At 45.8% G+C, this 12,738-nt stretch overlaps 1 pseudogene; it reads left to right on the top strand.

The window, feature by feature from the left end:
- Positions 1-5,129: 5,129 nt before the first annotated feature.
- LOC101640154 lies at positions 5,130-5,682 on the top strand (annotated as a pseudogene).
- Positions 5,683-12,738: the final 7,056 nt, after the last annotated feature.

Here is a 12,738-nt window from a genome sequence, read left to right on the forward strand (position 1 = left end):
AAACAGTGCCTGCTAACCCCGGACTCTCAAAAGAACCATGGACCATCAAAATGACAAATACATCTGTCTTGGGAGAAGTAAAGCCAGAATGCCCCTTGGGAGCAAGGAGGGCAAGACTCCATCTCAGGACTTTGGGCCTGTTGTCAGGAGAGACCAGTCCCTGGAGGAAATCCACCTTGGTGCAGTAGCAGGGCAGCAAAATGAGGAAGGCCATCAATGAGGTGGATTGACACGGCACCTGCAACAATGGGCTCAAACATAACAATTGTGAGGCTGGCCCAGACCTGGGCAGTATTTCATTCTGTTGTATGTGGAATGGCTCTGAGTCAGAACCACACAACATGACCTCACAACCACCCCCACCCCCACCCCCCACCAAAGGTGTCTACCCAGAGGGGCCTCAGGAGAAGTCCTGGGGTTCTACTCTTGAAAACCCTCTCACCCACAGTTCTACACTGACAAAGATGAACTTGTCAGGGATTAAAGTGAACTGGATGACACTGGTGTTTTATGGCTCCTGGAGCAAAGCCTCTGATGTAGATGTAACGGAAAATGGCGGAACATCCTCTCAGTTTGCTTTGAAGACAGAGCCATCTGTCTTTATCTGCCTAGGAGGGTTACATCCAGCAGACGGATACTAGGTCTGGTCAGAAGGCAGTGCTGGATTGGCCTGCTTCCTAGTGCCACCTTTTAACCTCCCAGTGCTTTTCGGTTTGTGCCCTCTGTAAAATTGCGATCATCTATTGGGGGCTGCTCCTGTTGCTTCCAAGAACTGAGAATGAAGGGGTTAAATGGGAAGCCCCCATAACTACTGCTGTTGGGGCACAATGGAGTATCCAGGCAGGTGTTGTGGCACGCGTGCGCACACACACACACACGATTTTTCCTACCAGAGTATGATAGGAAAATCTCAATGACTCCTAGGTTGTATTACTGTAATAGGCCTTAACCTGGGTCGCTAACAGATTTACTTCTGAAAAATTTCCCATCACCATGATGTCCTTCTACTCAAAAATGAGAGCATGTATGAATTCCTTGTGAGATGTGGTAGAAAGGCTGAGAGAACTGGAGCCAAAGAAGCCTGGTTGCAAATGTGTTACTTTGTTCTCCTAAGTACTAGTCTACTCACCATACTTGCCTTACTGATGCAAGAATTCAACGAAATAATAGATTTTAGGCAGGAGACTGCCTGAGTGGCCAGTGGTGTATTAGTTTCCCTTTTTACCTGTAGAGTCTGTGAAGAGAGCAGGTTGCTCAGAACAGATGACCACAGTACACGGTCCATGTGGCGCAGCAGACCTGGGAGCCTGAGCCCCCAGGTGGCCACAGAACTGCTGGTTACAATGACCCTGCACAGAGTGAGGATTCCACCTGGCCCAAGAAGCCTGACTTTGCATTCTCACAGGTAGGTTTATCTACTTCCTCTGCCTACTTCCCACACACAACGAACGGCTTTGAATCTCTGGTTCAACCTGCCTCTCAGTCAGGCATCCATCACAGGAAGAAAACCATTTCAGTCTATTGCTGAGCAGTTACTATGAACCTAATTGAGTCATGACACATTCCCAGGTGATCATTTAGTAGTTTCAGATCTATATGGATTTCCTTTGGGGCTGTCTTAATCTCCATAGCCACTGGCCAACATATTCCACCATACTTTTTTTTTTTTTTTACATTTGCCCCACTACTGCCATTTGCTTAGGCAAGGTATTCACCATATCACACATATGGGCCTGGCAGCTGCCCAGACTTGGGCTCTCCTTGTCCTACCACTAAGGTCCTTCTAGCCTTCCAGGCCAATCGCGATTGTGGTTTTCCTGACCAAACTCAGAGCGCCGTGGTGTCCTCTTCTCCGGCTTCCAATAAGCTCAGTCTCTCCACAGGGTCCATTCCACATTTAGACATAATTCAGACAGCACAAAGAAAAGATAGCTGAACAGGAGGAATTAATAAATTCTAACTAAAATAAGAGCAAATGACCCAACAAACAAACAATATTCCTGAGTATCTCAGGGCAGATGGAACGGGAAAGGGTGAGAAGAAAAGAAATCACATCTTGGTCAGGGATCAGAATCAGCAACAAATATAATAACCGGGGATTCACTGAGCCCCAGGGCAACGAAGGACAGTCCAGTGAGGGACCTCAGGACAGGCGGCTCTTGCAGAGGTTGGAAATGCCAGTTCTGGTATTCTCTGGTGATGCTTCTCATCTCTGAGGTCCACCACAACCCGTGAGCATTGCAATCTGCAGTCCGCGGTTGATTTATAAACGGGCAGCAGAACCTTGGCAGCCAGGGCAGAGTTGCCATCTGGGGCAGAGGTCATGACCCATGAAGACTATCCTCACATTCTTACTCGATCCCTTTCTTATCTAGTTGGGATTGGGAAAGAGCTTTAAGAATTCAAGGATCTACATATAACCTCCTCCCTGGGGGATGGACAACAGAAAAGTGGGTGAAGGGAGACATCGGACAGTGTAAGATATGACAAAATAATAATGATTTCTAAATCATCAAGGGTTCATAAGGGAGAGGGGAGCGGGGAGGAAGGGGGAAAAATGAGTGGCTGATACTAAGGGCTCAAGCAGAAAGCAAGTGTTTTGAGAATGATGATGGCAACAAATGTACAAATGTGCTTGACACAATGGGTGTATGTGTGAATTATGATAAGAGTTGTACGAGCCCCCAATAAAACAATGTTTTTTTTAAAAAAAAAAAAAAGAATTTAAGATGTCAAAACTGCCTATCTGAGGACATTTGTGTGGCAGTACGCTGAAGATATGGTCCTGAAAATAGGGTTGAAGAAGAATGAAGGTAATGTGTTCAGAGTTTCTATCTGCTTTGACTTGCTGGCTAGCAGGGGGTAAGACCATAAAGTAACTTAAAATATTGCTTCTGGGTCTCTCAAGCGGGAGAACCAAATTCAACTTTTTTAGACCAACCATCTTAATGAGCCTTTTTGGTTATCTCAAGGCCAAGGGAAGGTCATGTTCTTGATGAGGACCTTGGAGACACGAGGCAATTAGTACTTGGAACAACAAGCTATGAAGTTGCCTGTATTGGAACCAACAGAACGTACCATCAGCGTTCTCTTTCCTTTCAAAGAAAGCAAGTTTATTCGTATTTCCTCTCTCTGTGGATCAGGAGAAGTGTGGGAGGCTAAAGAGCCGAGGGCTGTGGTGGTGGAACCAGGAGAGGGGTCAGCTGAGTCTCAAGATGGAGGCAGGGGCACAGGCCAAGGAGGAAACACCCCATGGGGGCTTCACGAAATGTCTTGGCCTATGTATGCTATAAACAATTATTCCATGGCAAGTCTAAGTTCTTCCCGCCATATTATAGTTCTTTTGAATGTTCTCTCAATTTCAGACACTCATGAAAATAGGAACAAAGCTTAAACCTAAAGACTTAAAAAAAGCCTGGGCCTCGGTCACTAAAGTACCATTATTGGCTCACGGGAGTCCTGGAGGGGCTCAGCGGTTAAGCTCTTGACGACTAGCCAAAGGACCTGCTCTACAACGCCACCCAGAGGCACCTCACAAGAAAGGCCTGGCAATGTGCTTCTGCAAGGTCACAGCCTGGAGAAGGTCCTGCTCGCCCCTGAGAGGGTCCTTGGGAGTCAGGATTGATATGGTGACAACTGTTTATTTTTCTATTCAAATACTGGCTCATTCATGGTAACAAATGTACCCTACTCTCTTAGTGATTTTACACCCCCCCTCCCCCAGGAATCTGAAAACAGTTCTAAATGTAAAATGTATTTAAAAGAAAGCCAACAAACTCAGGGTCCGGGGCCTGCATAAGTCTGGGGGACATCTGGGACACTCGGGTTACACCGATGATCCCAGCTTCTCAACTTTTCTCAGCCCTGGCTCTGTTTACCTTCACATGTGTGAAGACAAATAGAAACAGTAGGGTGAAGGATGGCCAGTGCGTGTTGCCCTGCAGGGAAGCAGACTGGGGAGTAGAATGCAGCTGAGCAGCATGGTACGTGCCAGAAAGCTGCACGGAATTTATGACAATGGCCGTGTTTATTTTTTAAAGCAATCAACTTGCCTCTACTGGAGTCAAAGGGATATTGCCTTTCTTCCCTCTGAGGTAGTTAATTCTTTGAAGGTATAAACCACGCTTTCTCAATCCATTGTGCAACACAAAACACCTGGCACATAGTAGGCCCTCCATGAATAGCGGTGGTTCAGGTGAAGACCCTAAACACCAGCCTGAATAAACACTGGGAAGTCTACACATGGAATAGAAGAAGATGTATAACTGTCCATTTAGATCCTTATCAACGAAACATAACCAAGATCCGCCGAACATTAACTGCGATTAAAATTACTAAGGCAATTAAGTCGACATCATGAAGTCAGCATATTCAAAAAGGTTCTCCAGGCAGAAGAAGCAGGGGAGGAAAGGGGGGGGGGGGGCGAAGAAAAAAGGGTTTTCAGTTCAACAAGCACAAACTATATTTTGAAAGATTAATTTCTATCTTTTTGACATCCTTGTCACTCAAAGCCAGAAGACTTGATTTCAGGGTTTCAGAGCCTGTCACTGAGAACAAATCTCAAGCTGGGGACGCCTCTGCAGTGTTTCGGAGGTAATGTTTGCCTGGCCAAGTCATCGCGGCCTTCCAAAGAGCATTTGCGGTAGAGATTCTGGCAGGTTCTACATGGAGCAGATTGAATATTGATATCTTGTCAACAGAGTTCCATAATTAAAGGTGTTTCTTGACAGCATCTCCCTTCTTCCATTCATTCATTTAACAAATATTTATTGAGCACCACCTCTTTGCCAGACTTTCCATTAGCCAGCATTTTTTGTTTTCAAAATCAGCGTGGCTTAAGGAATGAATGAATGAATGAGAGGAAGAATGACTGAAGGAAGAGAAGCCCTCCACAGGCACTTGTTTCTTTACTGCCCAGAGCCTACTGGAGACGGTAGCATGTGAAGGACGGAGCTTCTTCAGGCGGCTCCAACCATGGCAGACAGAGCACTGGTGGCCCAGTGGATGATGCATTGATCTATTAACCATAAAGTTGGCTGTTCAAACCCACCAGCCTCTCCGTAGGAGAAAGAGGCGGCTTTCTGCTTTCATAAAAATGTACAGCCTCGAATTGAGGCGTCGGTGCAGACATGGCCAAGTCCAAGAACCACACCACGTACAACCAATCCCGGAAATGGCAAAGAAACGGCATCAAAAAAACCCGGTCACAACGATACGAATCTCTTAAGGGGGTGGACCCCAAGTTCCTGCAGAACATGTGCTTCGCCAAGAAGCACAACAAGAAAGGCCTGAAGAAAATGCAAGCCAACAACGCCAAGGCTGCGCTGCTCGCGCCGAGGCCATCAAGGATCTTGTGAAGCCCACAGAGGTCAAGGCCAAGATCCCAATGGGCGTCAACCACAAGCTCAGCCGACTGGCCCACATCGCCCACCCCAAGCTTGGCAAGCGGGCTCGGGCACGTATTGCCAAGGGTCTGAGGTTCTGCCGGCCCAAGGCCAAGGCACAAAGCAAGGCTGACGCTCCAGCCAAGGCCACGACTCCAGCAAAAGCTCCCAAAGGTACCCAGGCCCCCACAAAGTAGAGTTCTCTGTGTGAGGGCGAGAGGGACTGGTGTGAGCCTGGGCTGCGGCCTGCATGGCGCTGGTGTCTTCTTGTGCTGTTGGTTGTACAAATAAACCCAGGCGGCGCTGTTAAAAAAAAAAAGTACAGCCTCAGAAACCCAAGGGGACAGTTCTACCCTGTCCTATAGGATCACTAGATGTCAGAATTTATGTAACGGCAGTGACTATTTTACTGGAGCTCTGTGGTTCGAGCTCACTGGCTACTTCCTGGAAGACAGCTGGGACAGCTTTTGCCTTGTTTTTTAAAATGTATATTGTAATTAATCTAGAACACCCAAAAAGCAAACAGAATAGCATAATACACTTTCCTGGACTCATTGCTTAGCCCCAAAGACCATCAACCCTGGGCCAAGGTTGCACCATCCTGATGCACATCTGTCTACTTTCCAAAACATGAACACACAAGCTCCCTGGCATCAGGTCGATTCTGACTCATGGGGACCATATAGGACAGAGTAGCACTGCCCCTGTGGGATTCTGAGACTGTAACTTCTATTTTACCACTCTAATATTATTCTGAAGCAAATCTCAAGCATCAACTCTTTCAGTTACAACCTGGTCTTAACAGAAAATTTACCCAGACAAACTCCCAATTATGGACACAGCAGGGAGGGGGGAATATTTTCTTTAAAATGGTTTTCACTCACAGTGGTTGACCCTGAAGAAGCGAGTGGATTAACAAAGTTACTGAAATATGAGAAGGACATCGATGAAGATCGTCTAAGGAACGGCAAGCTCTCGGAACCAGAAAGCAATCTGAACGTTCTCTCCCAGTTTCGCCCTCTTTCCGCTTGTTCTTTCAGCATTTCTCTCTTTATTTCTTAGTCGGTTCTCAAATATTTTGGCTTCCTCCTACAGAGGGGACAACAACAACAGGAACCCGCCTTTGAACTTATATACATGTAAGTATGTTAAGTTCCCAAGAGAACCCTCAACTTTACAAACTTCAGGATGAAAATGGCAGGAAATTAATCTGATTGGTTCAGTTTGCACCATGTGCCTTTCTCCGGACCAATCACTAAAGTCAGGGTTATAGGCTATCCCAATTGATGCAACATCTATGACACTCCCCTACTTCTTCAATGTGACCAGTGGGGTGGAGTGCAAGAGAAAGGCCACCCCCCAACACCCAAACAAAATGAATCCACTGTGACTGAGTTTTAGTCCAATGCAGGGCAACGCTATATAAGGTATACAGTTTCCAAGATTACAAATCTTTATGACAGCACACAGCTTCATTTGTCTCCCTCAAAGAGACTAGTGGGTTGGAACCATGAATTTGGCAGCTGGAAACCCAACATTTTTGTTTGGTTTTGTGTTTGAGATCTGGAAGAGTTTTGTTTTTTTTAATCAGTTTATTGGGGGCTTACAGCTCTAATCACAATCCATCCACTGTGTCACGAACATTTGCACATATGCTGCCATCATCATTTTCAAAACATTTTCTTTTTCCTTGAACACTGGTATCAGCTCATTTCCCACCCACTCCCACCCTCCCTCATGAACCCATGATAATTTATATCTATATATTTTTTCATGTCGTACACCAACTGTTGTCTCCCTTCACCCACTTTTCTGTTGACTGTGCCCCTAGGAGGGGGTTATATATAGATCCTTGTGATTGGTTCCCCTTTTTCTTCCCCACCTTCACCTTCCCCTCCTGGTATCACTACTCTCATTATTGGTCCTGTGAGGTTTATCTGTTCTGGATTCCCTGTGTTTCCAGCTCTATCTATACCAGTGTACGTGCTCTAGTCTAACCGGATTTGTAAGGTAGAATTGGGGTCATGATAGTGAGGGGGGCAGACATTAAAAAACTAGAGGAAAATTGTATGTTTCATCAGTGCTGTAGTGCACCCTAACTGTCTCTTCCTTGTGGCCCTTCTGTAAAGGGATGTCCAAATGTCTACAGATGGGCTTTGGGTCTCCACTCCCTGATTCCCCTCATTCGCCTTGATATGATTTTTTGTTCCGGGTCTTGGAAACCCAACTTCGAATCCACAGAAAAACCAGGGCTTCCTCTGGACAGAAGAACAGAGAAGGGTGGGACACAAAGTGATAGATCATAAGAAGGAAAAGAGCTAACAGTTATTGAACTTCTGCAATGTGATAGGAAATATTATAACTTACATAAACTAAAAAGTCCTAAAAGGCACGCATCTTTGTTTGCATCCTTATGAAGAAACACAAATTCAAAAAGGCTAGGCACTTTGTCCAACTTTGTTCAACCTTTGACTCTTGACTTCCCGGTCCCATTGTTACCTCTGCAATTCCTGCGTTAGGTATGTACATGCTTTAAAATAAATGATGGGATGACTCTGGGTGAAGAGGGAATTTCAAGAGAGAGGTTCCAAGATTCTGAAAGCCATGAACCGTAAGCACAGAAAGTTCTGTGAGTCTATGTGACCTGGGACAAGTTTCCTAACCTCTCTGTGCTTCCTCTGTTTCCAGGTGTGTAAAATCACAGTAGTAATATTTCCCTTTCCAGGGTGGCTACAAAGATAGAGAAAAGGTGTCTCTGTAAAGTACTTCACACACGTATCTGGCTTAGAGGAAGAAACTAGCAAACGGTTGCAATTATCATCATAACCACAGCCCAAGGCTCCAGGTGACTACAGAGAGGTGATTATCAACGGCAAAAGGAAAACCAAGGTCCCTGATACTGTGATAAATTGCTGATTGTGAAATGAAAACACCTTGCCTTTCTCATATCTGAAAAGGTGAAAACCGAAAGATGCAAATGGGGTGTGCGATGTCCCGATCAGCTGAAGTCGTGTTGCCCCCAAACCAGGGATTCACTAACAGCAAGCCTAAGGAGGGTAATGAGATGACTAAACAGGGGGGAAATTGCAAAAAGCACAGACTAGTAGCTCTCTGACCTAGAAAGAGAAATGTTTGAGTGGTTTTTGTCAAATGAGGGAAGATATCCTTCTCATGTCGGGTTCTTGTCTGCAAGAGACGCCAACAACCTTGTCCTAAAGAGGACAATTGTCCCAGTGAATGGTCCCAGCCTTCCAGGTGCCACAGCCTCCCCTGTGACAGCGCTGTGACTGAGGACACAGCACGGCTCTTGCTGTTACATCTGGAGGTGATTGGCTGAGGAGAAGGAAAGGCAATTCTGGACAGATACGACCCTAGGAATATGTTCAGTCCTCCAGATGCAATGGCCTCAAACCTCCCTTTGCAGCTTGCCAAGCAAACGTGTTTCAGGTTCCAGAAACAACTCACTCTAGAAGAGACCTGTGGAAGGATGGCTCAGAGAAATGGACACAGACAATCCACCTAGCCCCACTGTGAGGTCTCTACCCCCAGAATATATCGAGCTGCTAGGAGTTTCTGACAGTCTGGGGAGGAACACGAGGCTTCCTTGGTCCCTGCAAATCACAGTGCCGTTCCAGGGGGATGAATTGGTATCATCTCAAGTCTCAGCTAGATTGCCTTCTGAAAATTTACTCAGCGAATTGAGCTAGAAAAAATAGAAAACCTGACAAAGGCAGTCAGGTAAAGTAGAATGCTGTCTATATAGTTTCTAAACCCCTTTCCTCTTACTGTACCTAGTGAATGCACCAGACAAAGCAAAGGACTTACAATGCAAAGCCTAGCTAATGTAAATTTCCCAACCCAAAACTCAGTGCCGTCCTTGATTCTGACTCATAGTGACCCTGCAGGACAGAGTAGAACTGCCTATGGGTTTCTAAGACTGTACATCTACAGAGGTGTAGAAAGCCTGTTCTTCCTCTCCAGGGGTGGCTGGTAATTTTGAAATGCATGCCTTGTGGTTAGCAGCCTAACACATAAACCACTAGCAGAGAGGTCCCCTGCATCTTCTCAATGCTGAAATTCCACCCAAGACAGCAGTAGGATGACTCCCTAAGCCCAGACTATAACTCATTCAGAATTTTATGCCCAGAATCTGTTGCTCTACTGAGCTCCAAGAGATACCTAGTTAACACTGAATGGAGGTTTGAATGGAAGACACAAGAATGATCAAAGAGTCAGGTTCTAAAAAGTCTCCAGAACTGATCTTGAGCAGTGCTTTCAGCACTGGTCAGTACAACCAGTGGAGGTCTGGCCTAAATGTCCACTTCAGACACTAGAGGGAGAAGCTGCCATCAGGACTCAGGAACCACAGGCAAATACATCCTCTGGGGTAATGACTTTCTCTTTGCATCTAACATCTTGGATTGGTGCTGAGCTTTTAGAAAAAGAGCTAGGAATCCTTTACTGAATTCATTCAAAGAAATGTTTTTTTGAAGGGTAAAGCTTCAAAACCTCTCTTTGACAATAAGTCTTAGATATGAAGCCAAACACACAAGCCGTAAAAAATAATAGAGATAAATTAGACTTCATGAAAATTATAACTATATGTACATCGGAAGACTTTACCAAAGATTTTAAGAGAAATCCTAGAGAATGGGGAGGAAATGTTCAGGAACCATATATCCAATAAGGACTTAATATCCAGAAACTATAAAAACCTCTTACAACTCAACAACAAAATGACCAATGGCCCAATTCAAAATTCCAACTCATAGCTGCCTTACAGGACAGAGCTGAACTGCCCCTGTGGGATTCTGAGACTTTAAATCCTTACAGGAGCACACAGCCTCACCTTTCTCCCCAGGAGTGCCTGGTGGCTTTGAAATGCCAAACTTGTGGTTAGTCACTCAATGTACAGCCCACTAGACATATCCTTTAGGGGGACCCATCCTTGGACAAGAACATCATACTTGGTAAATTTGAGGGTCGGCAAAAAGGAGCAATGTATTGATTCAGTGGCTGTGACAATGGGCCCAAACATACCAACCATTGGGAAGATGGCAATGGACCAGGCCGTGTTTTGTTCTGTGGTACCTGGAGTTGCTATGAAAACACCTCAAAGCACCTAAAAGCTTCTGACGTATATGCTAACTCTCCTTAACTGTACACTTTCAATTAATGACAATAGTAAAACCAACAAATAAACAAACCCACTATGTCATCAATGCATGCATTAAGAAGGAGCTGGGCCAGAGAGGGTCTGAGGGAGCGGAGGTTTGCGAGAGGGAATGAGGAAGACTGGGGTGGAGGGTGGGGTTCTCAGGCAGTGGTTGATTTGACCCAGAATGGCCAAAGAGCTGGCTTGGCTGGAGGTATGCAGGAGGCGGGACTGCCTAGTCTTGAGGAGACTCTTCCAAAAGAGCTATCTGTCACCTCCACAGCCCAGGCGATGTGTCCGTCTGTCAGTAGTTCTGAGGCCCTCCGAGAGGGAAGACAGAGAAGAGAGGCGTAGGGATCCATGGGTCAACCAAGGGCCCTTCCACAAGCCCTGCTCTGTGGTGGGGAGACTGGGTGGGGAGTCACCTAGAGGGCCATGAGTGACTAAGGGGGACCATGCTCATACAAGAGAGGGGTACAGTCCCATGGCCCACATACCACAAATGTGCCAATTAAGGACTTGGTTTTTGGATCCTCTCCGTCTCTCTACATGAGGAGTGGGTGTGTTGTCCTGCATTATCCCATCATAAGGAAGCACAATGTACTGATGCATACTGTAGCTCTGGCCTCCACCAAGAGACTAGCTGCCACACCAACAGGCAAGGTATTGAACATGCCCACCGTGGTGACACCTGAAAAACAGGATAGCTGGAAGCGCACTGCTGAGTGGCATGTCAGGCACAAAGGAAGAAGCAATGCAGATCTTGTTCCTATAAAATATCTCGAATAGGCAAATGCATAGAGGCCCAAGTGTATGAGTGAACAGGGCCGCCAGAAAGGGGAAATGGGGAGTCCCTGCTGGAGGGCTTTTGAATTTGTTTGGGGCAGTGGAAAACATTTGGTCACCTCCCCCAAGCCTGTCCCACTGCCATCGAGTCAATTCTGACTCACAGCGACCCTTAGGACAAGGTAGCACTGCCTGTGCCAGTTTCTGAGACTCTACTCTTTGCCGGCATAGAAAGCCCATCTTTCTCCTGCGGAGTGGCTGGTGGTTTTGAACTGTTGGCCTTGTGGAAAACATTTGGAAATGGTGGAGTTTGAACAGCATTCTGAATGGATCTAATGCCACTGAGTTGTACATTGAAAAAATGGCTAGACGGGCAAACATCTTGATATGTATCTTTCAACCCAATCATTTTTTAAAGCATTTTTCTTACTGGTTTCCTCGTATCCGTGAACTCCCTGTGTGCTGTTCCTATTGAAGGAATCTGAGCGAATTATTTAGGGCTATCTAGATTTATGGTCCTGCAGGAAAGCACATTCCTTTAAGACATGGTTGGACTCAGTAGACAGCTCCTGATACTTTGCAAGCTTTTTATTGCTTCCCGTAAAATGAGGAAACTTCAGTCTAAAATACTAAACTGCCGTGCACGAGAGGCTGGGGATCTGCCTGACAATCTCTACTTATTTTGGCCTAATCCCTAGCTTCTGGCTATTCTCCGTCGTCCTCTCCCATTTCTCCTTTGATAGCCACCAGCCTCCCACTCTCCAGACGAGCCTCGCTCGTACTCTGGGAGAACAGATGAATTCTCTTGCTTCTCCGGTTGCCTGGATCTTTGTTATAAGCCACTTTTCTGTGCCGCCTGGGCATATGGCTTCTTGCCACCCCTGTTCGGCTCGCACCGATGGCAACCTGGGAAACTGCAAGACTTAGATTTCAAATTTACACTGGCACTTGGCCTATGGAGTGGTCAAGTGGTAAGCATGAGTAAATGGTTCCAGATTTAGCTACAGATTGGTAAAGCCAACACACGCTTTTAGGGTCCTTATTATTTTTGTTCAATAACAGCATGACTAGCAATTACTTTGCAATTTTTATTACAGAAAAGAATGTGTATAAAAGTGGAATAGGATCATGAACTTCCATGTCCCCATCAGACAGTTTCACAATTACTTTCTTGAGTTCGTGACTACAAAAATTGTTGTAGAGCAGGCAAATAAATTCAATACTGCACAATCACATGTTTTAGACCAAAGCTTTATGTGCTGCTTGGCAGTATCAGCAGCCTTGCCTTTCAGGATCAAACCGAGCAGAGTCAGTCTATAAAACTTAAGCAAATCTACCCAACCTATTAACTCCACTGTCACCCAGTTGATTCGGACTCATAGTGACCCTGGACAGAGTTTCTGAGGCTATACA

This window comes from Echinops telfairi, unplaced genomic scaffold (genome assembly GCF_000313985.2).
Source record: "Echinops telfairi isolate 266 unplaced genomic scaffold, ASM31398v2 ScPeMD7_3;HRSCAF=10, whole genome shotgun sequence".
Lineage (NCBI taxonomy): Eukaryota > Metazoa > Chordata > Mammalia > Afrosoricida > Tenrecidae > Echinops > Echinops telfairi.